Source organism: Nycticebus coucang, chromosome 4 (assembly GCF_027406575.1).
Source record: "Nycticebus coucang isolate mNycCou1 chromosome 4, mNycCou1.pri, whole genome shotgun sequence".
Lineage (NCBI taxonomy): Eukaryota > Metazoa > Chordata > Mammalia > Primates > Lorisidae > Nycticebus > Nycticebus coucang.
Genome location: NC_069783.1, coordinates 33,107,666 through 33,120,150, shown reverse-complemented (window position 1 = coordinate 33,120,150; position 12,485 = coordinate 33,107,666). Strand labels below are relative to the sequence as shown.

The following is a 12,485-nucleotide window of genomic DNA, read 5'->3' as shown; positions in this document are numbered from 1 at the left end:
TGAGAGCTGAAATAAAATGTTTCCCCAAAATGTGGAAATAAGTGAAAAAATTTCGATCCTAAGTTGACAAATTGTGGTGTATAGGAAAGAAATACTGGTCACCAAAGAGAGGCAAACTTTAGGTAAGTAAGATATGGCTCTAATTTGACTGAAGAGATTACCATATGTAAAGAAATAATGCATCAATCACTGGACTAGTTCATGTTCAATGAAAGCAAAAAGGAATGAAGTAAGCCGCCTGGACCATATCCAATCAGGTGCTGTGTAGAATAAAGAGACAGTCAGGGTTCAAACAGCTAACCTATGCCGTCTCCGGGCAAGGGCTGTGCTCTCATATGAAAGCTATAAATTAGTTTCATAGTAGGGCTGAGTACACTGGATACTTTTTCTTCCATTCTTGAGATATTTTACTAAGAAGAATATGTTCCAGCTCCATCCATGTAAACATGAAAGAGGTAAAGTCTCCATCTTTCTTTCCTAATATTCCATGGTGTACATATACCACAATTTATTAATCCGTTGGTGGATCGATGGGCACTTGGGCTTTTTCCATGACTTAGCAATTATGAATTGGGCTGCAATAAACATTCTGGTACAAATATCTTTGTTATAATGTGATTTTTGGTCTTCTGGATATGTACCTGTAGAGGAATTGTAGAATTGAATGGCAGATCTATTTTTAGATCTCTAAGTGTTCTCCAAACGTCTTTCCAAAAGGAATGTATTACTTTGCATTCCCACTAGCAGTGTAGAAGTGTGCCCTTTTCTCCACATCCACGCCAACATCTCTGATCTTGGGATTTTGTGATATGGGCTAATCTTACTGGAGTTGGATGATATCTCAAAGAAGTTTTGATTTGCATTTCTCTGATGATTAAGGATGATGAGCATTTTTCCTATGTCTGTAGGCCGTGCACCTGTCTTCTTCAGAGAAGTTTCTCTTCAAGTCCCTTGCCCAGCCTGAGATGGGATCACTTCTTCTTTTCTTGCTAATATGTTTGAGTTCTCTGTGGATTCTGGTTATTAAACTTTTGTCGGAGACATAACCTGCAAATATCCAGCAACCTTCTTGATCACAACAATTAAGAAAATTGGTATAGCAGGGACATTTCTTTTTCTTTCTTTCTTTCTTTTTTTTTTTTTTTTTTATAGAGGAAGGAATTTTATTAATGGGTGGGAACGCAGCTGGTCATGAGCCTTAAAGCACCAAGCCCTGGAGTCATTCCCACAAAGCTCTTTTATACTATTCTAGCAAGATATATACAGAGTTACAGTTATAGATGTTAGGTCATGGGAAATTTTTTTCTTTTAATTAATTTATTTTTATTGCTGGGGATTCATTGAGGGTACAATAAGCCAGGTCACACTGATTGCATTTTTTAGGTAAAATCCCTCTTGCAATCATGTCTTGCCCCCAGAAGGTGTGGCACACACCAAGGCCCCACCCCCTTCCCTCCTTCCCTCTCTCTGGTCTTCTTTTCACCACCCCTCCCTCCTTCTTTCTCTGCTTTCCTCTTTCCCCACCCCCACTGTGACCTTAATTGTCATCAATTGTCCTCATATCAAAATTGAGTACATAGGATTCATGCTTCTCCATTCTTGTGATGCTTTACTAAGAATAATGTCTTCCACTTCCATCCAGGTTAATACAAAGGATGTAAAGTCTCCATTTTTTTTAATAGCTGAATAGTATTCCATGGTATACATATACCACAGCTTGTTAATCCATTCCTAGGTTGGTGGGCATTTAGGCTGTTTCCACATTTTGGCGATTGTAAATTGAGCTGCAATAAACAGTCTAGTACAAGTGTCCTTAACTGATAGAGGCCATCTACAACAAACCCACAGCTAATATTGTATTGAATGGAGTTAAATTGAAATCATTTCCACTCAGATCAGGGAGGAGGCAAGGTTGCCCATTGTCTCTACTGCTCTTTAACATTGTAATGGAAGTTTTAGCCATCACAATTAGGGAAGGAAAGGTGATCAAGGGTATCCGTATAGGGTCAGAAGAGATCAAACTTTCACTCTTCGCAGATGATATGATTGTATATCTGGAAAACACCAGGGATTCTACTACAAAACTCTTTAGAAGTGATCAGGGAATACAGCAGCGTCTTAGGTTACAAAATCAACATTCATAAATCAGTAGCCTTTATATATACCAACAATAGTCAAGCTGCAAAAACAGTCAAGGACTCTATTCCATTCATGGTAGTGCCAAAGAAGATGAAATATTTGAGAGTTTATCTAACAAAGAATGTGAAAGATCTCTATAATGAATTATATTTTCTTTTGAAGAGCATTGGTCTATACTAATGCCAAACACCAACATTCCATTCCCCATCACATCTATATTTTTGTTGTCTAGTAATTAAATGCCATACTTAGTGTAGATAATGCCACGGGTAAATCTGCTTTTAGGAAGAGAATATCTAGTTATGTGGATTCAAATGTTTAGTTCCCTTACAAGTTACGCTTCTCATTAAATATTTTAAAAGTAATGTCTTGACTTTCTTTACCATTTTTTATAAATTTGTTTCATTTAAATGTGCCACTGACAGTAACATTTACTCTTTGAATGCTGAGGAGCTTAAGATGCCCAGGGCCTTGAACCCTGTTGCACTGCCTTTGAACCCTGATGCACTGATTAAAATAATGCCACTCTATCAACCTGTGGAAGACAGTCAGCTGGATAGTATTTCTCAATCAAAAAATAACATATTCTTTTTGTTTGTTTGTTTGTTTTTTGAGACAGAGTCTCAAGCTGTTGCCCTGGGTAGAGTGTCGTGGCATCACAGCTCACAGCAACCTCAAACTCTTGGGCTTAAGCAATTCTCTTGCCTCAGTTTCCCAAGTAGCTGGAAGTACAGGCACCTGCCACACACCTGACTATTTTTTGGTTGTAGTTGTCATTGCCCGGGCTGGATTCAAACCTACCAGCTCTGGTGTATGTGACTGGTGCCCTAGCCACTGTGCTACAGGTGCCGAGCCACACATCTTCTGTTTTGTGGGTTCATGTGTATAGACATTTTAATTCCTGTTATCACTTAATAAACTGAGATAATTTTACTTTATATTTAATTTTACATTTCATGTTTATTTTTTATAAATTATATCCATAACTATAGTTCAAAAAATCATTTTTATTGTCTCTCAACAGTTACTTTTGCTGGAAGGTAAGCACCTAATTTTAATCTTTTAAATCTTCTGATTATGTTGGTATTTCTCCCCATTTTGCTAAAAGACATGCCTATTTTGCCACATCTTTACTTTTCAGTTTTAGTCATTATCTATGGAAGAACAGCTTTTGCTTTCTTTTGTAGATTTTATCCCCACACACACATTCACATGCACAGACACACAAATCATACAAACTTGAGTTTCCCATTCTCCCATCCTCTACAGACAGTTATACTACAATTTTGCTTAGAATATAATTCACAAAGGAATAGAAGCTATGCATGTGTTCAACCCATCATTAATGGAAACTGAATGAGTTCCTCACATTAAAAAAAAAAAAAAATCAGCATGCTGAGTTAGGATCATGAGTTCTGAGTGAGTAATCGCAGTCATTAGTCCATTGGATGACAGGCAGTGATGAAGAAGAATCACGTACCTCATATCATCCCACATCTGCTTCCTTCTCTCCTATCCATTATTCACCATGTGACTTTGCTACTGTCTAGCCAAGACTAGCATTTACTATCAAAATAGTGGAAGGCACTAAGAAAGGAAAGAGAGCTTGAAGACCGCCATATTCTTCATTCAACATGGATTTGCCTCGTCTGCAGCAGAGAGTTAGGAAAGACGTTAGGGAGGACAACTCACAGACAGATCAGCACATCAACACTGATAAACTATGCACAGTCTCTGAGTTACAAACATCTGACGTACATACAACCTGCACTTACAAACAGAGGCTATTATGCAAGTTAGATTGTTAGCAGACAGATGCAACTTCTTCGTGTCCCTTCAAATATAGCAGAAGCATTCAATTGAAGAGCAAAATTGGTAGGCTTTTGTGGTAGAGATGCCAAGATTCAGCAAATGCATGAAACAGCAGGACATAGGACGTGTTCAGGTAATAATGAGTTTCTGACTCTGAGGAAGATAATGAAGTTCATGTAGAGGAGTCCAGGAAGATAAAGGTAGAGATAAAATTAGACAACCTAAGGTGAGAAAAATATCCGAGAGAGCTTCAAATCCAAATTCCTGTCCCTTCTCACTAAACAGGCTTTAACATCCTGCGCTAAGGGTCATTCTGAGAGCTGGAGAATCTCCAGGGAAAGGATATAACTAGCAGGAACCACAACTTTTATTTGTTGTGCTTTTTTGCTTTGTTTTCAAGTAGAATTTTTCTTTCCTGTCTTGCACTAGGGGTCAGAAATAGAGTACTTTTTTAATTTCAGAATTTTAGGGGGTGAAGATGTTTTGTTTATGTATTTTGCTTTTGTACAGACTGAGTCAAAGTTATATACATATGCCCTTCATCTAGATTGTATGCACGGTACCCCATAGGTTTGAATGTACCCATCCCATCCCTAAAACTTGCTTTTCATTGAAATTGCCTTCCATGTGTGAGCTTAAGGGTTGATTGATTAGTCCCACTTAGGTTTGGGGTACATTTGTTTCTCCATTTGAGTGATGTTTCACTTAGAAAAATGTTTTCAAGTTTCCTCCAAGTGGTCAGAAAATATATTAGGTCATCGTTTTTTTAATGGCTGAGCGGTAAGTACTCCATAATATGGATGTGCCACATTTTATTAAACATAAAATTAAGATGTTTGAATTGTTTTCTTTTAGAAATAGGGGTCATTTCTTCTTCTTGCAGTCATGCTTTAAGAAAGCAGGGAAATGGTGTAGGTAAAAGGGAACTAGAAACGGATAATAGCAGTTAAATAATGGGGAATATTTAAAATTGAACATTGGTTCAAAGTGGCAAGTCTGATTTAATACAAGCAGTTTGATTTGTATATAAATGATAATAAATTTGATTTATAAAATGCTAAGTTTGAACTTCATGTGGGATACAGAAGAAACTAAATGCCCTAATCCTTTGATTCCTTATGATCAAACCTATGTACAGCCCAACTAAATCAGACTACAGGTTGAGAAAATCAGGAGAATTTTCTTAGTGAACATTTTGTTTTTTAATTATTATTCTTGGTTTTTTTATGGGCCCGTGGTAACAAAGATAGCATTCTCTAAGCATTTTTTAGATAATCAATAGCTTTATTAAAGCAAAGGAAGGAGCTAAGAAATGAAGAAGAAAGAGATGAAAAACATAAGGAAGAAAAAAAACAAGAGAAGAAGGGAAGAAGAAAGAAAGAAAAACAAAGAAGGAAGGATGGGTTCAGAGGAAGAAAGGAAGGAAATGAGAGCAGTATGGCTCAGCTTTCATGGCGTTTAGTCCTGTCATTGTCAGGGCCTACTTTGATCATAAGGCCTTAAGAAAATGAGAAATTGTTTTTCCAAAGAAGTCAAGAACAATTTTGTTTTTGTTTTGGTTTTTTAAGACAGTCTCAGTCTGTCACCCTGAGTAGACTATTGTGGCATCATCATAGCTCACAGCAACCTTGAACTCCTGGGATTAGGAGATCTTCCTGCTTTAGCTTTCTGAGTAGCTGGGACTACAGGAGTCTGCCCGGATGCCTGGCTACTTTTTCTGTTTTTAGTAGAGACAGGGTCTCACTCTTGCTCGGGCTGGTCTCAAACTCCTGAATTCAGGCTCTCCACCTGCCTCAACTTCCCTGAGTGCTAGAATTACAGGTGTACACCCAGACATCGAAAACAGTTTTGATAGACAAATGTGTAGTCCTCCTAATACTCTTGTTTCTTGTTGCAACTGAATGCAGGCATAACATGGCTTGAATTTTATGAAAGTCTTATAGAAAAATTCATCTTCTCCAGGATCGTCTTTTATTTAGGATGATTACAATGTTTCAAAATATTCTTTAGTTTTACAGTTGTTGGTATGGATAATTTGCTCTAGATGGGGATATTTGTCAAACCTGGACTGTGCTATGTGACAGTTCATTGAGAGAAGATGTGTGGAGTGTGCATTCATCTGCAATGCTCTGGAGGAAATCTTCCTGACAACTAAAATGAGGAATATTGTCTTGATAGACACTTACTGAACTCCCGTTATTGGCCTCCCATTTTATTAATACTATAATAAGGAAAGGAGATGTGCTAGAGAGGTTGCTTTTGATTTTTAAATTTTTTTTTCTATTCATAGTGTTATTTCAGATAAAGTACTAAAAAGTGGGTTTTTGTCAACATAATTTGGGGGGAGGTTTACTCTTCTTTGGCTAAAATTCATTAAATTAGTGGAATGAATATTTAGGATGTAATAGCTGGTTACTAAACATCTGAGAACTGTCCTGGTCAAAATTAACTTTTCTTGTTGGATGCATGCTTAAATTACATTATGGTGAGATGACAGCTAGCATACAGGCATATGAAGACCCTCAAGCCATCCCCTTGCCTTTTTTCTAAGCAGAGTTAACTCTTGGGTAAGAATCAAGAATGGTGCTCTTTCAATCTAGACATTTGAAAATAACACTCTATGTATGATTCCAAAACTAGCAGAGCAAAATTCTGAAGAAAGATGGGTTGATAACTGAGGGTTTGGGAATCAACAAACCACCTCTTGCCCAACTGAGTAATAAGTTCTGTTTTCAGAATCCAATAGTTCTTTTTCTCCTTCATGTCTCTGTAGTTCTTTGAATGTTTGACTTGCCCTTATTTCTTCCCTTAATTTCTCGGAACATGTATGTGATTTCCATGGTACTTCATTGCGCTGGGTCCCTTCTAGGCTTATGGGTAGCTCAATTTTTGATGTTTTTCAGCTTCAGTTCTATTACCTAGTTGTACACCTGGAAGAATGTGCTTTTACCAGCAATATTTTCTCTACTGAGAGTTAATACACTGATGTAAACTTAACCACTAAAATATACTAGGTCGGGCGATTGAGTTTGAGAACTTCACTTGGAGAAAGTGTTACATAGCTCATTACCAAATATCACTATGGTCACCTTTAAAGTACTCCCTTTGAAAGCTACACCCCAACACCAGCACCTGTCCACCCTTCAAAGTAATTTTAAAATCTGTTTCTGCAATGGAAATCAGAGATGTCATCATATAAAGTCTGACAATTAAGTTCACAAACTCATCCTAGAAAAAGTGCTGCGTACCTTCCTGCTGAATAACACTGCACTCACCTTTGAAGTATGCTCTTGGTCATCGGTGACCATAGTAATATTCAGCAATGAGTTAAGCAGCACTTCTAGGACGAATTTGCAAACTTAAATGTCTGGCCTCATAGCTATTATACATTTAGTAGTTTTTTTATACATATACTTTAGTCAAAATATAAAAAAAATTATTTCTTTAGGTTTAACTTTCTGGATATTAAAGCGAAATGACCAAAAATGAATTTAATTGCCCTTTTTTAATCTTGCTAGTCTACCCCTGCCTCAATGGACCCATTTTAAAAAATGTTAGAACAGGTGAAATAGCTTGGTTCTTGAAAACTGCCACTATGCTTAATTTTACATCCCTAATTCTGGATCTCAGAAATTATATTTTCTTTTTTTTTTGGTTTTTGGCTGGGGCTGGGTTTGAACCCGCCACCTCCAGCATATGGGACTGGCGCCCTACTCCTTGAGCCACAGGCGCCGCCCTCAGAAATTATATTTTCAGAGCTCAGAGAGTAAAACCTCAACCTGTCTAGATACTTTTCCAGTGTAACTCTCCCCTTCTGAAGCAATTATCGTAACTGTACACCCTGAAATTAGTTCAGATTTTCTTGCTGAGTTATATATATTCCTTGATGGAGTGATAATGACATTTTATGACCTATAATAACAGAACCCCATGTCTATTATTTGGAACCAGATGTTAAACACCTCTCTGGATGGTTTTAACTACAATGATTAAGTCTAACATCGAAGTACCCCCTGCAGAAGCACCATCTGAGATAGGAGAGAAGTGACTTTTCTACCAAGCTGTACCTGCTGGGAGAAATCTATATCAGAAGATTTCTACATAATTTTATTTTTTAATGCTGTGTTTCGGTTGCAGAATTTCCCTACCTTCTTCATCAAAATGCTTTCAATTAATGTCAGCATTCATTAAGAGCCTGAACCAGTCCAGTACAAAAAATAAACTGTCTCTGAAGTCACATATTCATTTTAAAACTTCTTGAGAAATTTTTACTCTATCATATAATGTTTCTTTTTTCTAAAAATAAATTATTTTATATTATTCAATATTGAGTGAAGTTGAATATGTGGATAGATTGTTGTGTTTATACCAGCCCACTGTCACATGCCCTTAGTATAAGGCACAACTGTGAAGGCCAAGTTGACAGCAGTCCATTGAGAAAGATGATATCAAAAAATCCTTGTAGGAAGTCCTCAGAAAGAAATATTATGAAGTGATGTGTTTTCATGAATAACACAGAACGCTCTGGTGAAATAAACTTTGAATTCTCTGCTGAAACTCTCTGCTGAAATAAACTTCTTTCAGCATATGGGATTCTTTACATAAGGGTTCTTTCTAAGAGGGATTAGATGAACATTTAAAAATTTATATCTTTGCTAGACTAATGCATTTCTTCTAAGTCACTGTAGACAACTTGAATTAACCTTGCCTACTTCATGATCTCATAGATTGTTACCTTCAAATTAATCTGAAATTGCCTGCAACTCTTCTAAGAACTGCAGGCCAAAGACTATCAGCCTCATCGTTACTCTCTAAGCTAACCAATACAATGCCAGTTACTCAATATGAGGAGTCCAAGGCTTTATTTGTTTTACTTCCTATTGCACTCTGTGTTCTAAATAATGTTTATTTTACTAAACATGTCAGTATTTGTGGAGAGAATATTAATGTTTTTAGAAAATATTTAGTAAATATGCAATATTCTATATAATTTGGTGACCTGATGAAATTTTCTCTACTTCAGAACAGAAAATGTAAACATATGCCAATCTTCCTATAATAATTATCTTAAATCAGTTCAACATACACAGTTCTCTTAAATTTTCATTCAAATTAAAATTAAAACAAAGATTTAAAGTGTTGTTTCCTTTTGAGCTACAATTTAAATAGAGTAAAATGGAAGCATCTTAAGGTACAATCAATAAAATAGGTAAAGACACACCAATCTTTCTTAAAGAAGAAAAGTTGAAAGACTTTTAGATTGGAAACCTACAAGCCCACCTCTGAAATACAACATTTGTGATTTTGCTATACTTCCTGTTCATATATCTATCCATTTGGCCACACATCAATGCATCCCTGAATCTAAAATTTCAATGTATTCAAAGCAATTTCTGATACATTTCTAATTAATTGGAATTATAAATCATTTCCTCCTAAACAAATAGTTTACATTTTATGAGCTAGAGCTCAATATGGCTTAAAATTTTGTTTTGTATTTTAAATTTACATAATAAATTGCACAGTATTTAATGTACATTCACTGACTTTTAACAAGTATCTACGTATACCTATGTAACCCAAACCTCTATCAAAATATAGAGCACTAACCTCTCCCCAAAGTGTTTCCTCTCACACCCCTTCATAGTCGATCCAACTCTCTATCCCCCCAGAAACAATTACTACCCTGATTTTGTCTGGCATGGTTTATTTCGCATAGTATATATTTTCATGTAAATTTAACCATACTCTAGGGCAAAGCTTCCTACACATAGCATGAAGTGTTTGAGATTCATCCATGGTGTTGTGTTTATCAGTGTTTAGTTATTCTTTATCAGGGAACAGATTCTATTGTATTAGTATATCAAGAACATTGATGCAATTCTCTTATGGATGAACACCTGGACTGTTCTACTTTGGATATTGAAACCAAACTGCTATTAATATTGTTGCACAGTACTCTTGAGAATATATTATACTTTGGGGGAGTAAACAGCCAAGTGCAAAATTTCTGGGTCATAAGCTTGGTGCCTTAGATTTTCGTAAGAATTCCCAGAATATTGTTGAAGATGCTATCATTTTGTACTTCCATCAGGAAGGTACAAGAGTGAAGCATCTATGGTTCCACATCATTACCAACATTTCTTTGGTGTAAATGCTTTTATTTTAATCATTTTGTTGAGCATGTCTATCATTGGGGTTTTAATTTGCATTTACCTGGTGACTAACTGAAGTTAAATGTTTTTCATGTCTTGTTCATCATGCACAGACTAAGTGAAGTGTATCTTCAAATATTTTGTTCACTTTGGATTATTTGCCTTTTTAATATTTCATTATAAAAGTTATTTATATATCCTGAATAGTAGTCCTTTGTCATACAGATGCTTTGTAAATATTTTCATAGTTGTGGTTTACATATTCTTTTACTAGAAGTATATTTTGGTGAGCATTTTTTTATTTTAATCATGACTAATAATGTGTCTCTTGTTTAACTTAGACTTCTTCCTCACATAATGCATAAAAATTAATAAAAAATGGATTAAATATATAAATGGAACAATTAAAACTCTGCAATTCTAAAAGAAAACATAGAAGAAATATCCCCTGGCATTGCGTTAGGCTAAAATTTTATTAATATGCTATCAAAACCAGAATCCATCAAAAAATAAAAAAGAAATTGGATTAAAAATATCTACTCTTTTAAAACAATATGAAATAAAAGAAAAGATAAACCACATTTTTCGGAGAAATTTGCAAATAACAAATCAAGTACAGAAATTATACTGTATGTGAAACAAACTATCAGAACCAAATAAGAAAATGAATAATCCATTTATAAATGAATAAAAGTTTTAAAATTACATTTAACCAAAAATAAAACTTGAATGGTTAATAAACACATGAAAATATGATCAACTATTTTTCCAATTAAAACCACAAATTTAAGACCACTCCACACCTATTAAAATGGTTATAACTAAAAATCTAGTAAAACTAATTTTTGCAAGGATGTAAAAATACTAGAATTCTCATAGGTTGCCAGTAAACATGTAAAATACTGCAATTAATTTAAAAAACAAATTTGACTGTTCATTAAAAATTAAATATTCATCTACCATTAGAAACATCTATTCTAATATTTGATTTTTAGCCAAATTAATAAAGCAGATATTCACCAAAGGCTTGTATTCAAATATTCATATTAGTTTAATATTTTTAGCTAAAATCTGGAGATAATTCAAATGTGTATCAAGAAGTGAGAGGATATGCTGCATACTATTTCATCTCAAAAAAAAAAAAAAAAAGAAGCGAGAGGATAGATACATGTGTTGGGGGGTGTGGACAAGATGGCTGACTGAAGCCAGCTTTCCACAGAGGCTCCCATCCAGAAGGAGAGTTAAAGGACAAAAATTTAGCAAATAACCTGGTGGATTAGAGCTGCACCAAGAGAGAAGGTTGAAGAACGCACATCAACCCCACTGAGTTGAGCTACAACCCTGAGGATACAAACAAAAGGTACAAAATCCATCACCAAGTGGACGGGAGTCCCCTCCCCAATGAGAATGGCTTGGAGTGCCCCACAAACAAATGGGCAGAGTTCAAAGATCTTCCCACAACACTCCATGGGAGAGACCCTCTAAAAACTGGACCTACCTCCCCTACTAGGGTACCTCGGTGTTCTCCTGCCAGGCATAAAACTGTATAAAACTGTATATATTCTCTACCTGCAACTCTGAGCTCCCAGCACTCCCCTCCAGTCTCACTCTGAGGTCTGGAGGCCTGTTCCCCCGGGGTCCAGATTCTTGGGTGATTTCTCTAGCGGTGTGGACAGGGCCAAAACTGCAGCTGGTCAGTGCTGACTCTGTGGCATGGGAGTGAGGAGAGGACGGTCAGCTGAGAGGGAACCACACTGGAGTGGTGGTGCCCTGAGGCGCAGAGCAGCAGCCTTCTTTTAGCAACATTAGCAACAATAGGGATCACTCCCGGATATTCTGAAGCCAACCCCCTGTCTCCCTGGGCAAACAGAGGAGGCCGGGCAGCTACTCAGTTGGCAACCACCATGGAACAGATCTGGGACAGAAATGCAGGCCCCATGAGTAAAGGATTTGCCTGAGGCAGTACCGGCCTGGGTGGAGAGCAGAAATGCACGCACAGAGCTGGGGAGTTCCCAGGGTGGGGCTGACCCAGAAGACCACTTTACTGAGCCTAAAATGCACCCAGCCATCAGGGGATCATCAGCCTATAGACAAAGGAAGATAGGAGGTTAAAACTGACAGGTACCTGAATACAAACCTGCAGGAGCAAAGACAGGGCCTGAGGCCCAGGCTCTGGGAACTCAAAACAGCTTCTCTTCTGCAGGGGAATTTAGCAGGGACAGAAAAAATTCCCGCAAAGTTGTTCTGTTCTGTTCTGTTCTGTCAGTAACATAAATCAGGGGTGGGGCAGGAACTGAGTGAACACCCCCCCAGCCTCCATCAAGAGCCCGAGGTTGTTAGGCCTCACCTCCCCCTGATAGATAGAGGAAGAGTGCAGCA

General features: G+C 36.8%; 1 pseudogene; it reads right to left on the bottom strand.

The window, feature by feature from the left end:
• LOC128584285 (low molecular weight phosphotyrosine protein phosphatase-like) overlaps positions 1-7,259 on the bottom strand; it is a 67,896-nt pseudogene extending 60,637 nt beyond the window's left edge.
• Between the last annotated feature and the right edge of the window lie 5,226 nt (positions 7,260-12,485).